This window comes from Harpegnathos saltator, unplaced genomic scaffold (genome assembly GCF_003227715.2).
Source record: "Harpegnathos saltator strain DR-91 unplaced genomic scaffold, Hsal_v8.6 scaffold58, whole genome shotgun sequence".
Classification (NCBI taxonomy): Eukaryota; Metazoa; Arthropoda; class Insecta; order Hymenoptera; family Formicidae; genus Harpegnathos; species Harpegnathos saltator.
Window position 1 is genome coordinate 2,394,243 of NW_020230404.1, and position 13,628 is coordinate 2,407,870.

The following is a 13,628-nucleotide window of genomic DNA, read 5'->3' on the forward strand; positions in this document are numbered from 1 at the left end:
CTGCGCTTTATGCGCAACGCTAACGAAACGAAAACGATTGTTGCCTTTATCGTTGCTTTGCGTGTATCAGATTGTGCTTCTCCCCGCCCACCCTCTCTCTCTCTCTCTCTCTCTCTCTCTAGCAGCGAGCCAGATGAAAGAGGAGGAAAAGAAGAAAGCTGGTGAGAAGAGAGTAACGGAAATTGCAGCGACCCGTTGCTGCTCGAGTAACGATAACGGCAACGAGTTACTCGTAAAGATCAACTTTCCCAGCGCTGGTAAGATAATATATATTTACGCAGCGCTTCAAGCGAGTCCTCTCGAGCGAGCGTACAGATCTGTGAAGAAAAAAAGAAAAAAGAAAAAAAAAACGGAACAAAGCAGCACACGCATCCGAGTCCCGCGACACTGCGCAGTCGACAAATTCCTTTCCGAATTACGATCCCTATATCGCGACACTGCAGCGACTCGAACGCGGATCGCGCGCGCGCCTCCTCCTCCTCCGGCGAGAGAACCTTAATTACGCCGGCCGATTCGCGCAAATGAGCGGCGCCAAGTTCGCAATTGGGAGGCATTATCGCGCGGCGCTCGCTCGCGTATGCGTTATCAGCGAGCGACAATGCCTGTCTCTGTCTCTGTCTCTCTCTCTCTCTCTCTCTCTCTCTCTCTCTCTCTCTCTCTCTCTCTCTCTCTCTCTCTCTCTCTCTCTCGTGTCTCCGAGCGCTCTTCGATTCCAGCGCGCCGAGATCGGAGAGCTCGCCGACCGTCTCTCGGAAAAGGACTCGACGGCGCGTTATCGGCTCCTTTCACGAGCGAGGCTCGCGCATTCAGACGGAACGCGGCTTCCGGTTACTTATTATGCCCGTTCCTCGGCCTCGCACGCTCAAGGAACCGAAACAGAGCCGATCGTTTCTCCTCTCTCCGCTCTTCCTGCGCGCCACGAAGAAGAGCGCGTCCGCGAGGATAACGCCTTCTGCTGCTTCTCGAGGTTCGCGCGCGCGCGCGCGCGCACGGAGCGGCGACAAAAGACGGATTTTCCAAAGACCCGAACCGCGCCGCTTTCCATCTGCGGAAAGCGGCTCTATTTTTACTATTCGTAATGTTTTTCTCTCATCGTCGAGACGTAAAACGCGCGCGCCTCTCGGCTGCGGATTTCTCACACGGGCTGATCACGCGGAGACCGTCATGGTGTCGCACAAGTTTCCGTGACGCCGAGGAACGGCGGTGTATGGTACTGTCAACTCAGAGACGAACCAACAACTGAAGGGAGGAGAAACATCACACAACACACCGTGCGACAAATTACATCGCAAAGTGCGCTTATTTACGCGCGTCTCGGGAATGCGCGTTGAAATCAGACGCGGCGTTACAGGAAGAGGTAACACCACGGTCGGCGGAAATGTCAACGTCGCGAGGCGAGAACCGGCCGCTGTGCATCGAGATTGTTCGGATCTGGCGAGAACAAATGATAAGAAAAAAGAAAATATCGCAGGATAGATTGCTCATCGCATATTCAACCGTGTGCGACTTTTCTTACGGCATTTAATCGATCCACGACAGGCGCGACGGATGCTCCGTCGATCGATCGATTCCTTTTCCTCGCGACTTCGAGACGAAAAAGAGAGGGGGAGAGGGACAATGAGAGGGACTCGATTATGCGAGTGCGTGCCAATCGCATAATTTACGCGCGCCGCTTTATAACTCCTCCGTCATTGTCGTCGGCGCGGCGGCGGGCCTAACCGGGTTCTCGCAATTCCGTCATTCCGTCGCATCCTTTTACGTCCCGAGGTTGTTTATACACGTCGCCGAGCCGCTCGTCCGCGCGTGAATTATGCACGCGGAAGTGACGCGCGTGCGCGCGGGCCGCTCGTATGAAAATGTGCACGTCCGCGCAAACAGTCTCGTGACGTAAACCGGGGGGGTCCCGAGGGGGGGGGGAGGTCGAGAAGTAATAAAAGGGATTGCTCTTAGACCCCTGGCGAGAGCGACCGTCTATTCGCTATTCGCGAGCCTCGCCGCAATTGCGGAAGTCGCTCCTCTCTCAATGGCACCGAGAGCGAAAGGTGTCTCTCCTTTTCTCCGCCCTCTTGCCCTCTCATCTCGCCCCGTCTCTCCTCGTCTTACTACTACCGCTGCTGCTGCTACTACTATTACTGCTACCACCACCACCACAACCACCACCACCACCACCACCACCACTACTACCACCACCGCTACTTTTCCATCTTTTCTCTTTTCTCGCAATAGAGATTCTTGGGCGTCTACCAAGGGCTTCCACGACCGCCGGGTATATCCGGAGCGACCCGAGAGTCTCGGAACTCGATTCCGCCTTTTCTGGCTTCTCCCCTTCGGCCTCGCGATATCGCGAGGGAAAACCGAGTTCTAACCGGAGACGGAGACGAGAGGAGAAAGAAAGGCACACACACACACAGAGAGAGAGAGAGAGAGAGAGAGAGAGAGAGAGAGAGGGAGGGGGCAGAACCGGGTGAGAGCGAAAGAACCGCAAAAGAGCTTCCACGACTTTCGCGAGCCGGTGACCCTTCGAAGACGACCTCTCTCGCGTCGTCCAGCGACCTCTTCCGTTACGCGGATTTGATTTCCCGAAGCTCGTTTGTCTGTGAAAATGTATCCGCCAGTCGATTGGCTCGTTGCGACTTGGAGAGTGCCCTCGTAGATGCGCGCGTTCCCTCTTCCCCGCGCGTTTTCCGTTCGCCGATTGCTTTAAACGCAATCTTCGCAACCGCCTTCTCATCCTCCCTGCCGGTCGGATAATTCGGGACTCGCCCTGGAAACGATGATGCGGGGGCTGTCTGTAGTCCCTTATCCCAACGCTTGGGATAAGGGACTACACACGTGCGTAGTATGTAGTAGCAGAAAAAAAAAAATAGGTCCCGCGACTTTGCTGCCTCTCCCTCTTTCTCACCGAGCTTCGTGCAGCCTCGTTACCGCACCCAGGGAACCGCAACGAGGGGGGTGGTGGCGGCGGCGGCGGGCATCTGCATCGCACATCGCATCGCGCGTACTCGCTTTTTCCGGTCGCTTCCTGTACTTGACTCGGTGGCAAGTTTCCACGTTGGCCCGAGCCAAGAGGTGCTCTCGCGCGAATATGTAGGTTAAAACTAGCGGTGTAGCGGCGCGGTTTCTACTTCCAGCAGTAGTACACGGCGACGGGGGTGGTCGTAGGTATTGATCCCGGGCGGCAGGGCTGCCGGAAGGTTCTCAAGTTAAAAATACACGGCCTTGCGGCTCGCCGGCTCCGTGCCTGACCGAGTGTGCTCGCGAAGTGCCGTAATTTCCGCCACCTTGATTCTCCCGCGATATTTCTCGCGGCTCGAGACGTTCACCCGCGCTCGCTCGGGCTTGACATTGGAAAGGGGGAGGAAAAAGCGCCGCGCGCGCGCGCGTCTCGGGGTCTTCGGCTGAGCGGAGTCTCAGCGTCTGCTCGGATAACGTCCAGTTATCTCGATCCTGCCGCGGTCTTTCGATCAATCTCTCTAATTAGCCGCGTTGCGGCGACTCTCGAAGCCGACGAGATGCGCGAATATCACTGCCGCTGTGAAAAATGGCGGATGTCGAATTGGAAACGAGCAGCATGAAACTTGGAGAGAAGTTCGGCGGCACAGGTCGGAGAGGAGAATCGACCGAGGAATTAATTCGCCAAGAATCAAGAGGGACAAGGAGAGAGAGAGAGAGAGAGAGGCAGAGCGCGCGAAACTGCCAGAGAAAAGTGCACGTCACCGGAAAAGCCGTGTCAGGACGTATTCTACATCCGGCCTTACTGCGGCCACTAATTATCCACGAGTCGGCGAGTAGTCGAGTAATCGACTCTCACCGCACAGGTGTCAAAGGGATTTTTTCTCAGCTCTCTCCCTCCTCTCTCTATACACACGCACGCACACACACACACACACACACGCTCCCTCCTCTCACGGGAGCGCTATCCAGCCTGGGTGGGTGCCGGCGCCCTTTGTATTTACGCCGGACTGAATGGAGGTCGCGTAGCAGAAGGGGTACGGTATGTGGGCCGGAGATAAAACGTCCTTCGGCGAATGAAGTCAATGGAGCGCGGGACACACCGTGGCTGATTCTCGATATTCTCCGCGCGCGCGCGCGCGCGCGGGGCGGCGGCGGCAATGGCAGCGACGGGTGCGCGCGTCCTTGTCAACGACGCGACGTCGTATAACGGACGATCGCGGAGCCAAAGAAGTTAGGCAGCTAATTACGCCCGCTATTTACTCTCAACTGGTTTCGATCAATGTACTCGCTCGCGATTGAGCGAGAGAGATCGAACACGCGCGCGCGCGCAAACGAAGAAAGTCGGCGCACCAGCTTAGGGGAGACGAGAAGAAATTCGATTCTCCGTAAAAGGATCGCGCGGCGACGGGCGAGCGGTTCAGGGCATTCCTTTAGAAAGTTACCCTCAAACAGCTCGCCTCTCACGTATTAGCCGATCGCTACGCGCCGGGGGAGAAAACGGCTCGTCGCCGATGAAAATTGCAGTCCTCGGCGTCGCGACGTTGCAAGTGACTCCCCGTCGTTGTCCCGACGAAACGATTGCGCGCGATATACGGCGTGAAATCATTGTCGCCGCGACGCGACAGCGACGTTTGCTACGGAAATGAAAGTCTGTTAATTACGATTCTTTCGCTGTCGTGAGATCGCAGTCATCAGTAGCAAACATTTCTCCTCGGTGTACACTGAGGAGGAAAGAGAGAGAGAGAGAGAGGGGGAAAATAAGAGCTGATCGATCGAGGCGAATTTCTCTCATCACTCGCCGCGGTGCCGTCTCGTGCGTTTCTTCGTTGTTTTAACGAAAAACGAAAGAAATGTAGCGCGATACTAGGCTAATTACATCATTAACGCTACAGCAGCAGCCGTAGCGGTAAGAATAGTCTTTTCCTCGGGCTGCAGTGATCTCACTTTGCGACGACAATCGCGCACAGTTACCGCACCCTTTTTTCTCCACCACACACACACACACACACACACAGAGAGAGAGAGAGTCAGTGCACACGCGATCCGCGGCGAAGGTCGGACGAGAGCGCGGACCTTGCCTCTCTTTAGAATCGTCGAGACTCGCGCGAATTGACGACAATTTTCCGAGTTAATAGCCCGGCCGCGCGCGCGCGACGCGGAACGCCCGAGTCGACGCCAAGTATCCTGCCAATTCAGGATTCAGGCCGGGGCGGGGAGGGATTAAATCCGCCGTCGTAATACGGCGTGCCTATATACAGCGGCGTTTAATCGATCCCCGAAGAAACACCAGAGAGCTGATTTAATTACGCCGGCCGTGCAAATTGGGTCAAGACGACGCGGACGCCCCGCCCGTCGTCCCGGGGCGTCGCCACGGCGCGACATTGTATCCTTCGGATCGGATAAAAGCCTGTCGATGGGCTCTAAGCGTGCGAGCGGCCGAGCGACGAGCCCGAGAGGAAAGCCGAAGTCGCCGAGAGGCGTTCTCTGGAAAGCGCGCGAGGCCGTAATCAATTCGGCGGAACCTGTTTGCGGATTACCCCGTCGGGCACGTTCTCGCCGTGACGATTACTCCGCTCTGACAATGAACGCGACCGAGAGTGCGAGCGAGCGAGCGAGCGAGAGAGAGAGAGAGAGAGAGAGAGAGGTGAGCGGGAGGAAACCGTGCAGAATCGCGTTGCGCAACGCGAGTCGCCTCTTATGCAACAAATCGGCCGAGTCACGTGCGCACGCTTGTCCACCTCGAGCGACAGCCTCGAGAAGAGCACGTCGAGGATGCGAGAGACGCCGCGTCGAGCGGCGGCGATCGGAAGAATTTCGGCGCCTGGCACTCGACATGGCTTTGTTTCGTCGAACGTGTGACGGTCGCGTCGACGTCGCTCGTCGTTAGGGTGTGTAAAGCAGAGCGACGAGCGTAGCAGGATCGGCTTCGGTTTCCCCGGATCGGTTTCCGATCATCAAGGTCCAACAGAAGCGTTCGAAAGCAAGGCGAACGCTGATGATGACTGAGCTTCAATGATTCAAGCACTGCTTTCGCAATTCGTGTGCAATTCGGAACGCAGCCGCGATGAGAGAGAGAGAGAGAGAGAGAGAGAGAGAGAGAGAGAGAGTGAGAGAAAATTCGTTGGCGAAAGACACTGAAAAATGAAGCCCACCCTCATCGGAAAAAAGTCGTTGTCTCCCGGATCGCAGTCGACAAGGCCAAAGGCGCGGCGCGACACGATCGCCGGCCGCGATTGTCGCAAGATTTATACCCAATTTCTTCACCTCTAGATAAGTTGTCGACAACTTTATCCATGAGATATCTGCCAGAATCGGTTTTCTTCACCTTTGTAAAGTTTGTATCCGGCAGATAAACTTATCTGGTACCTGAAGTAACGGATATCTGGCAGATATTAATTTCAGTGCCTTGACATAACCTAAAAATTACAATAATGCGTAATCTTGCTGTTGCTATTGCTACTTTTATGAGAACACAACATGGATTTGTTACTCATGAATATTAATATTTTTGAGTCTGACAATGATGATGATGATGAGGAATTTGTGGAAAGAAGACCCTATACGATAAGAAATAAGCCGAACAATTTTCAAATGTGGCATGATACAGAGTTTCTCGAAAGATCTCGTTTGAAAAAGGATACAGTGATACTTGAATTATTACATGCAACTGAAGATCGATTGTTTTGTACTGCGGAATACTACTTTAATTAGTTAATACACTAGCCCGGAAAAGAATATGTCGCTAGCAGAATATTGGTGGTGATTTATAGTAAATTTCTAGTCCCCTTTTTGTCAAAAGCTAGCAATATGCAGGAACAGCCGTCGTGTTAGATAAGTAACCAGAGATTTCAGTGAAGAAAACGAGTTTTTACCACGGATCCGACGGATATCTTCATCCGGAAGATAGCTATTGGGAGGTGCGAAGAAACCGGGCATTATTGTGACAATTGATCAACAAGAGGAATCTCAAGGGTTCGTCACTCGGGCCGGACGCGAGGAGTTGGCGCGGCGCAAAATTGTTTTCCGCAAGCAGGAAAGCGGCGGAGAGCGCGCGTATTCCGGCCGACTCTGTTTTTCCTTTCACGACAGTCGCGCTCGTTACCTCGCTTGCTCCCCGTCGCGATTCTCTCCTCGACGAGCACTTCCTCCTCGCGCGCGCGCGCAATCCTAACCCTCGCTTAAACCAGCGGGGTGAATCCTCACTTGCGTGTGCAAACTCTGACGTTACCGTGCCCACGCGGACACGTGGCCGGCCGCTCGCGTGACTCGCTCGCTCGCCTGATCTCGTTTTCCACATCCGACGCTCGCGGCTAGGTGACTCCCCCCCCCTCTCTCTCTCTCTCTCACTCTCTCGGGTCTGTTCGCGTAATTTCCAGCGCGACGATCGCGCGAGAACGAACGCCACGGCGGCGTCGGGAAAACTTTTCATCGAGCGATGATGGGGCGGGGGCGGAGGATAAACGCGACGAAACGCGCCCGGTCTAAATTACATTCTGCCCTTATCGGCGTAGCTGGAAATTGAAAAGAATTCTCGCCATCCACCGGAGGAATTATCTACGGAGCAAGAGCGAACGAGCCAAACGATCATGGGGAGGAGGAGTTGGGGAGGGGAGGGGAGGGGGGAGAGTGACGACGGCACGAGATTCTGCCGCGAATTACGAGCGGAACGCCTCGCGGAATCTCCGGGCGACGCGCTTTCCTCGCGTAATAACGCTCATCCGATATCTTATTTATCGCGGAAGGCGGGCTTCCATCCACGGCCATTACGCCTCGACCCACACACTCCACTGCGGGCGATTCTTATTGAACTTTATTGTGTGGGTTATAATAAACCGAGCGCGAGCGCGAGCGCGCGCGCGCGCGCGAGTCTCTTCCCTCTCGGATTCTCTAGGCCCCTCGCCGCACTCTCCTCTTTGCTCCGCTCTCCTCTCGCTCGCTCTTTCTCCGAGCGCACGGTGCCAGGCGGGCCGACAGATCAATACGACACAGCCTCCCTGCAGACACAGGCGCCGCTGCTCCAGATAACAAGGCGAGGACGCGGACCTGTCCCATAAGCCTCCATTTAAACAGCGCCCCAAATACAAGTAGGGCCGCCCCTCGTACGGAAGGGATGCCGAGCCCGCCCTGCCCTCCCCCCTCCCGCGCCCGATCTTCTCTCCTTCCTCTGCCGAAGGGCCCGTCCTCTGCGTCCGGACCTGGGCCAAGGGACGATGCGTTGCGCTGCGCTTCTCGATCAGGTGCCTCGATCCGACACGGCGCCGGGACACCTTTGGATCTTCCCCGCTCGCACGAGCGAAAGGTATTTTGTCGCTTTGGTGCGCTTTGGTGCGACAAAGAGAGATTTTTAAGTCCGGAGGCAAAATCGTCAGAGACGACACCACGGCGATTTTCAATTCGTGTCAGGCGTCGTTGCGAATTTGGAAACTTGGAATTTGTAATTTGTGCGAGCGAAAGGTCAGACCGTTTTCCACTGGCGCGTTGAAGAGGGAAGAGAGAGAGAGAGAGAGAGAGGAGGAGGGGGGGAAGAGGAGAGGAAGAAATCTATACAATATATAAAAAATAACACGGTATAATTAGAAATTACTCTGGGAGGAATTACTCGGGTGCGGCGGGATATTTATAAATCCGAAAATGGGTCACCGGGCTTGTCTTCTTCTCTTTTCTCCCCGGAGCGTAACGAGGCGGCAACTTTTATATTTCAACCCCCCTCCCCCCCGGCGTGTGCGTCCGAGTCTCTCAGGTTATAAACTGCGGGGTGGGGATCGCGACGACGACGTCGATTTCAGCCAAGATCCTCGCGCTTGGTTGGACCGGACTTGGTTGTTCGTCTCTCGGCGAAGCGCGCGGATTCGACCGAAGAAGAACGAAGGGAGCCGCGTGGCAGCGTTGAGAAATAAAGCGCAGCTGGATCGCGCGCGCGTTTATCGACCGATCGTTTTCTCACGCGACTCTCGCACGAATTGCAAAATCAAAGTGCCAGCGGGGAAGCACAGCGCGCCTCGCGCGCACATTTTCCCCGACGAGCGGACGAGAGCACGTTCGACGGAAGAATTCTCTCGTCCGAGACCGGAGACGACGGACGCGCGAAGAAAAGCGCCCGACGACACAGCCTTGACATTCGCCGCAAGGTTAGCGGTATTTCCTAATCGCGCGAATTTCTCCAGAGACGTCGACGACACACGCACGACGAAGCTACCGCCGTGACAAATTATGCGGTAAATATATAAAAAAGGATATACCTCGCCGATTTTTTGCGCTTTGAAATATGTTATAAAGGATGAAATTCTGAGTGACTTTTCCTGATACTTTATCGCACGGGGCTCGCTTATAGTTTCTGGAGATATTTGACTTTGAAGTTTTATAATCGTACGTTGAAGTATGTTTGAAGTAGACAAGCAGTTTTCATTCACACTTTAAATATAGGAAACAGTACGTATAAGCGGGAGAGGGGCTCCGCCCCTCCCCAAACAAATCCCAACCTAATCTAACTTGTTGCATCTTTATGTACTTTTGGACATTGTTGAAAAAAGTTCTCTCAAGAGATCCATCACCTGGCTCAACTTAGCTTATTATAATATCTGCATGTAATCAGGTGTTGCGGCTTTTAAAGGGCTCCGCCCCTCCCCCGCTTATATGTACTGTTTCCTATATTTCTATGTATACACTATGTTTGGATTATACTAACGTAAATAACGTCAGCTTATGATATCTGGAATTTAATTCCAGGATAATCAAAATTCCAAAACTTTAAAATCAAATATGTCGGTAACTATAAGCGCGACCCCCATATAGTTGTATCAGGAAGTCACTCAGAATTTCATCCTTTATAACATACTTCAAAATGAAAAAAATCGGTGAGGTGTACCCTTTTCTATACACATATTTACCAATTATGCCGTCTTGACGGGCTCGCGTCCCCTCTATTCCGGATTATAATCGATAAGTCGATATCGCAGCGTGCGACTGGAAAACTGATAATAACCCGGTGGCGTAAAATGTTTTCGGCCTGCGTGCGACTGCGTGTCACTCTGCGGCAGCCGTCCACGCGGCTCTGCTCATCTATCGGTATATGCTTATCGCCAATATTTGCTGTACTATTCCGATCGATCGATAAGCACAGTCGCGACACGCAGTAGCACCGAGGGCCGAACAAGGCCCGGCGAGGCCGGCGGAAAACTCGCACACACGTGTCGGAGAGATCAGCCGATACGAACCGCGTTTGTCGCGCGGGATGTCGAAGGATCAAGATTCCTCCGAACGAGGCTTCTTCCATAGCTCGATCATCGCGGACGCGAGACACAAGAAATTCCGGAATCATGAATTTCGCGACGGGTTGCGACGAATCGACTCGGCCGCAGAGAGAGAGAGAAGAGGCGGCGAGAGAGAGAGAGAGAGATTTGCGCGAAGTGAAATGGATTGGAATTGATAGGCGGCGGCAATCGCGGCGATATTGCAAGATGGATGTGAAAAGAGCGCGAGGAGGAGAGACACTTGTTCATATCCGGCGAATGAAACGCCGATTTCTACGGATTCGCCCACGCTCTCTCTCTCTCTCTCTCTCCTCCCTCCCGGCCCCGTGATCGTGACACACGAGCGGGATTAATTTCCCGAAGCGCGAGAGTGCGTTCGAGCGGCGCGCTGCCGCGACGAGAATTTACGGCCCGGCGGCGGCGGCGGCGATGCACGCCCGGAAGTAAACGCGCCGGCGGCGTGTACTCCGCCGATCATTTGGTCGTCTGCGGGGAACACACGCTTGAGAATCGGCGGACGAGGTGAGAGGGTGCGGCCGGCGGCAGGCGGGGGGGGGGGTCGAGCTTTATGGCGAAGAAGAAGACGAGGGACGGGGGAGGGTTATCGCGAGAGAGAACGGGAAAAGAGAAGAAAGAGCCAAGGAGCCCATTATCCGCGAAAATACGGCCGGTTGTCATCCTCAGAGCTCGACCGGCAGACGATCGGACGATTCGTCGTCGTCGTTATTTTATTCCTTTCCGTCGTGGCGCCTTTCAAGAGAAACTGCATCGCCGTTTACGGATTTTATGACCAATTTGCTCAACGACCGGGCGGCGGCCGCCGATATCTATGACCGCGCGCCATCGTTGTTGTTGCTGCTGCTGCTGCTGCTGCTGGCATCCCAACTCTCCGTCAAGAGCGAGCGAGAGAGAGAGAGAGAGAGAGAGAGAGAGAGACGCTGTATTTGTTATCTCGCTTGCATTACGATCGCTCTGCACACCGAGCGACTATTACCTCGGGTATCTTTCCTTGCGTTTTTTTCTCGGATAGGAGAGAGAAAAGGGAGAAAAAGCGCGCGCGTGTTCCGTTGATTTTGCGATAAGTCGCGTCGCGGAACGACGGCCAACGCCGCGATACGACGGATGCGTATCGCTCGATCCTATCGTGGATTCCCCCGCCGCTCGGCGGGTTAGATACGCGTGTAAGAAAAAGGCGGGCTTATCGGGCATACCTAGAAGGAGAAGAATAGACTCGAGGGGGAATACCAGCGAGACACCACCACCACCACCACCACATTTCATCGTTTGTCGAGAGAATGTTGGAGGAAGGCTCCGCTTGCTCGTTTCACAATAACGCTAATAGCGATCGACGTGCAATTAATCGCATTTAACACAAGGAAAAACGCCGCCGGCGGACTCGGCGAGAAAAAGAGAAGACGCGCGGCTGCGATTATCGTCTCGGTCACGGTGAGGGGGGGAAATCTCGCATAAATTTACAATTAAATTTTCCTCCTTATAAAACACGGCGATACGGTCGCCCCGTCTCGATCGCACGAGGAAAAAGGAGACCGTTAGCGCGTCGCGCGCTCGCGAGAGCCGACGCGCGTTAGGAGAAGCGCCGATTAAAGATCGTAATGACAGATAGCGTCTACCTTCCAGGATAGCAGTCTATCCTGGAATTCCCCTTCTTCTCTCACCCATCCCCTCCCTCTCTTTCTCAGCGAGGAGACTGTTACTTCGGCACTGGCGCGCTAAGTGATGTCCGACAACCGCGTAATCCGATCGGCATAAAACAGCTCGCGCCGCGTAAATCCCCCCCCCCCGATGACACAACACACGGCGCTCGCACAATGTGCGGACTCTCCTCCTCTCGTTCGCGGAACGAAGAATACATCTTCCTCGCACGGCGGGAGAGAGACTCGGCAAACCGGTACTCGATGAGAGAGCGTGACTCCCGATGTGCGTACGTGGCCGAGGAGACATATGAGCGCGAAGGGATTATCGCGGAGGTGAGGGTCTGCAATTATATATCCGAGATTTAATTTCGCACGGTACGAAGACACCCGCCGATAATCTCTCTCACTCTCTCTCTCTCTCTCTCTCACGCCGTGTACGGTCTCGCGAAGACACTGGCTCCGCGGCGCGGGTTTATCTCGCGTACCGCGTCAACGGCGCGCCGTTGAAGGAAGCGGCCGAAGGTGAGAAACGGCTCCGCCGTTGCGAGAACGAGTTCTCCACACGCGAAGATTATCCAGCGTTCGCGGTCTAAATGTCGATGCGCCGTTCCCGGCTTATCCCCGGCGATTTAATCGTCGCATCGCTCCGTCGATCGCGAGGCACCGTCTAGGCGCGGGAAATACCGCGCGCGCGCGCGCGCGGATCGTTCGTGGAATCCGAGCGTGCGTTCGTTTCCTTCGTTAGAATCTTCTCCTTTCTTCATCTGACCTCTCTTCGGCACGGACGAACGGAGGAGGATCTCTCCCGCTCGCGGAGACACGATTCTTCCGGTTCACGCGCGGATTAGCGCGCTCCTTCATGACTTCCGACCGCTGCCGGCTCGGCGGACTTTCACTAATCTCGAGCTGCTGCTCGGCGACGGCTCGACCGATGACGAATTCGACGGAAATCGAACTCGAATGCGCGCGACGCGATTGTGCACACACGTCCGTCGCGAATCCACGCCGATTGTTGTTAACTATCGACACGCCGCGCGTCGCGGCCGAGCCGGATGCGGCAGCCATTCGGAAGTTAATCGACCGTGTTGCTGGCCCCCGGCGGAAGGAAAATATTTTATTACGATTATACCGTCCGACTGCGGCGGCACAAAGTGAGGAATAATAAAATTTCGATCGGTCGCGCGCGGCTTTGCCCTCCCTGCCCTCCCCCTCCTGCCCGCACCCTATCACGCGGCCGCCCGAAATATCGCGTTTGTTGTTGCAAATCAGCGAGGTGTGTGTTCTCTAAATATATCGAAGGACAGAGAAAGAGAGAGAGAGAGAGAGAGAGAGAGAGAGATATATATATATAGAGAGAGAGAGTGAGAGGAGGAGGAGGAGAGGGGGAGGAAGAGAGGACGAGAGAAGTCTTGGTGTATGTAAATTACATTCGCGCTCGCCGAATGCGCGGCTATCCATGGTGAAATGTAATCGGCGATATTCACATCCGGCCGGACGAGTGCATTGTGCCGCTCACTTGGTCGGCTCGCCGAATGCATAATTAATGTATTCAGATGTTCATTGTCGGTTAATTTACTTTAGCAAACAGACGTTATGAAAAACGGGAATCCCGACGAGGGGATGGCGTGTGTGCGCGTGCGCTCGCTCGCTCGCTCGCACGGTTTCGCAGTGTTATTCTGGAAATTAGTCGCTGCGGCGCGTCCGCAGCTACGTGAACAGCGATTAAAACGGGGGTAGAAATTATCAAAGGCCCGAGACGGACACAACA

The 13,628-nt window shown here is 54.6% G+C and overlaps 1 protein-coding gene across 1 annotated transcript in view; it reads right to left on the reverse strand.

The window, feature by feature from the left end:
* The window catches only part of LOC105187921 (protein Tob1), an 85,861-nt gene that overhangs the window by 10,237 nt on the left and 61,996 nt on the right, over positions 1 to 13,628 (reverse strand). The window lies entirely within an intron of this gene.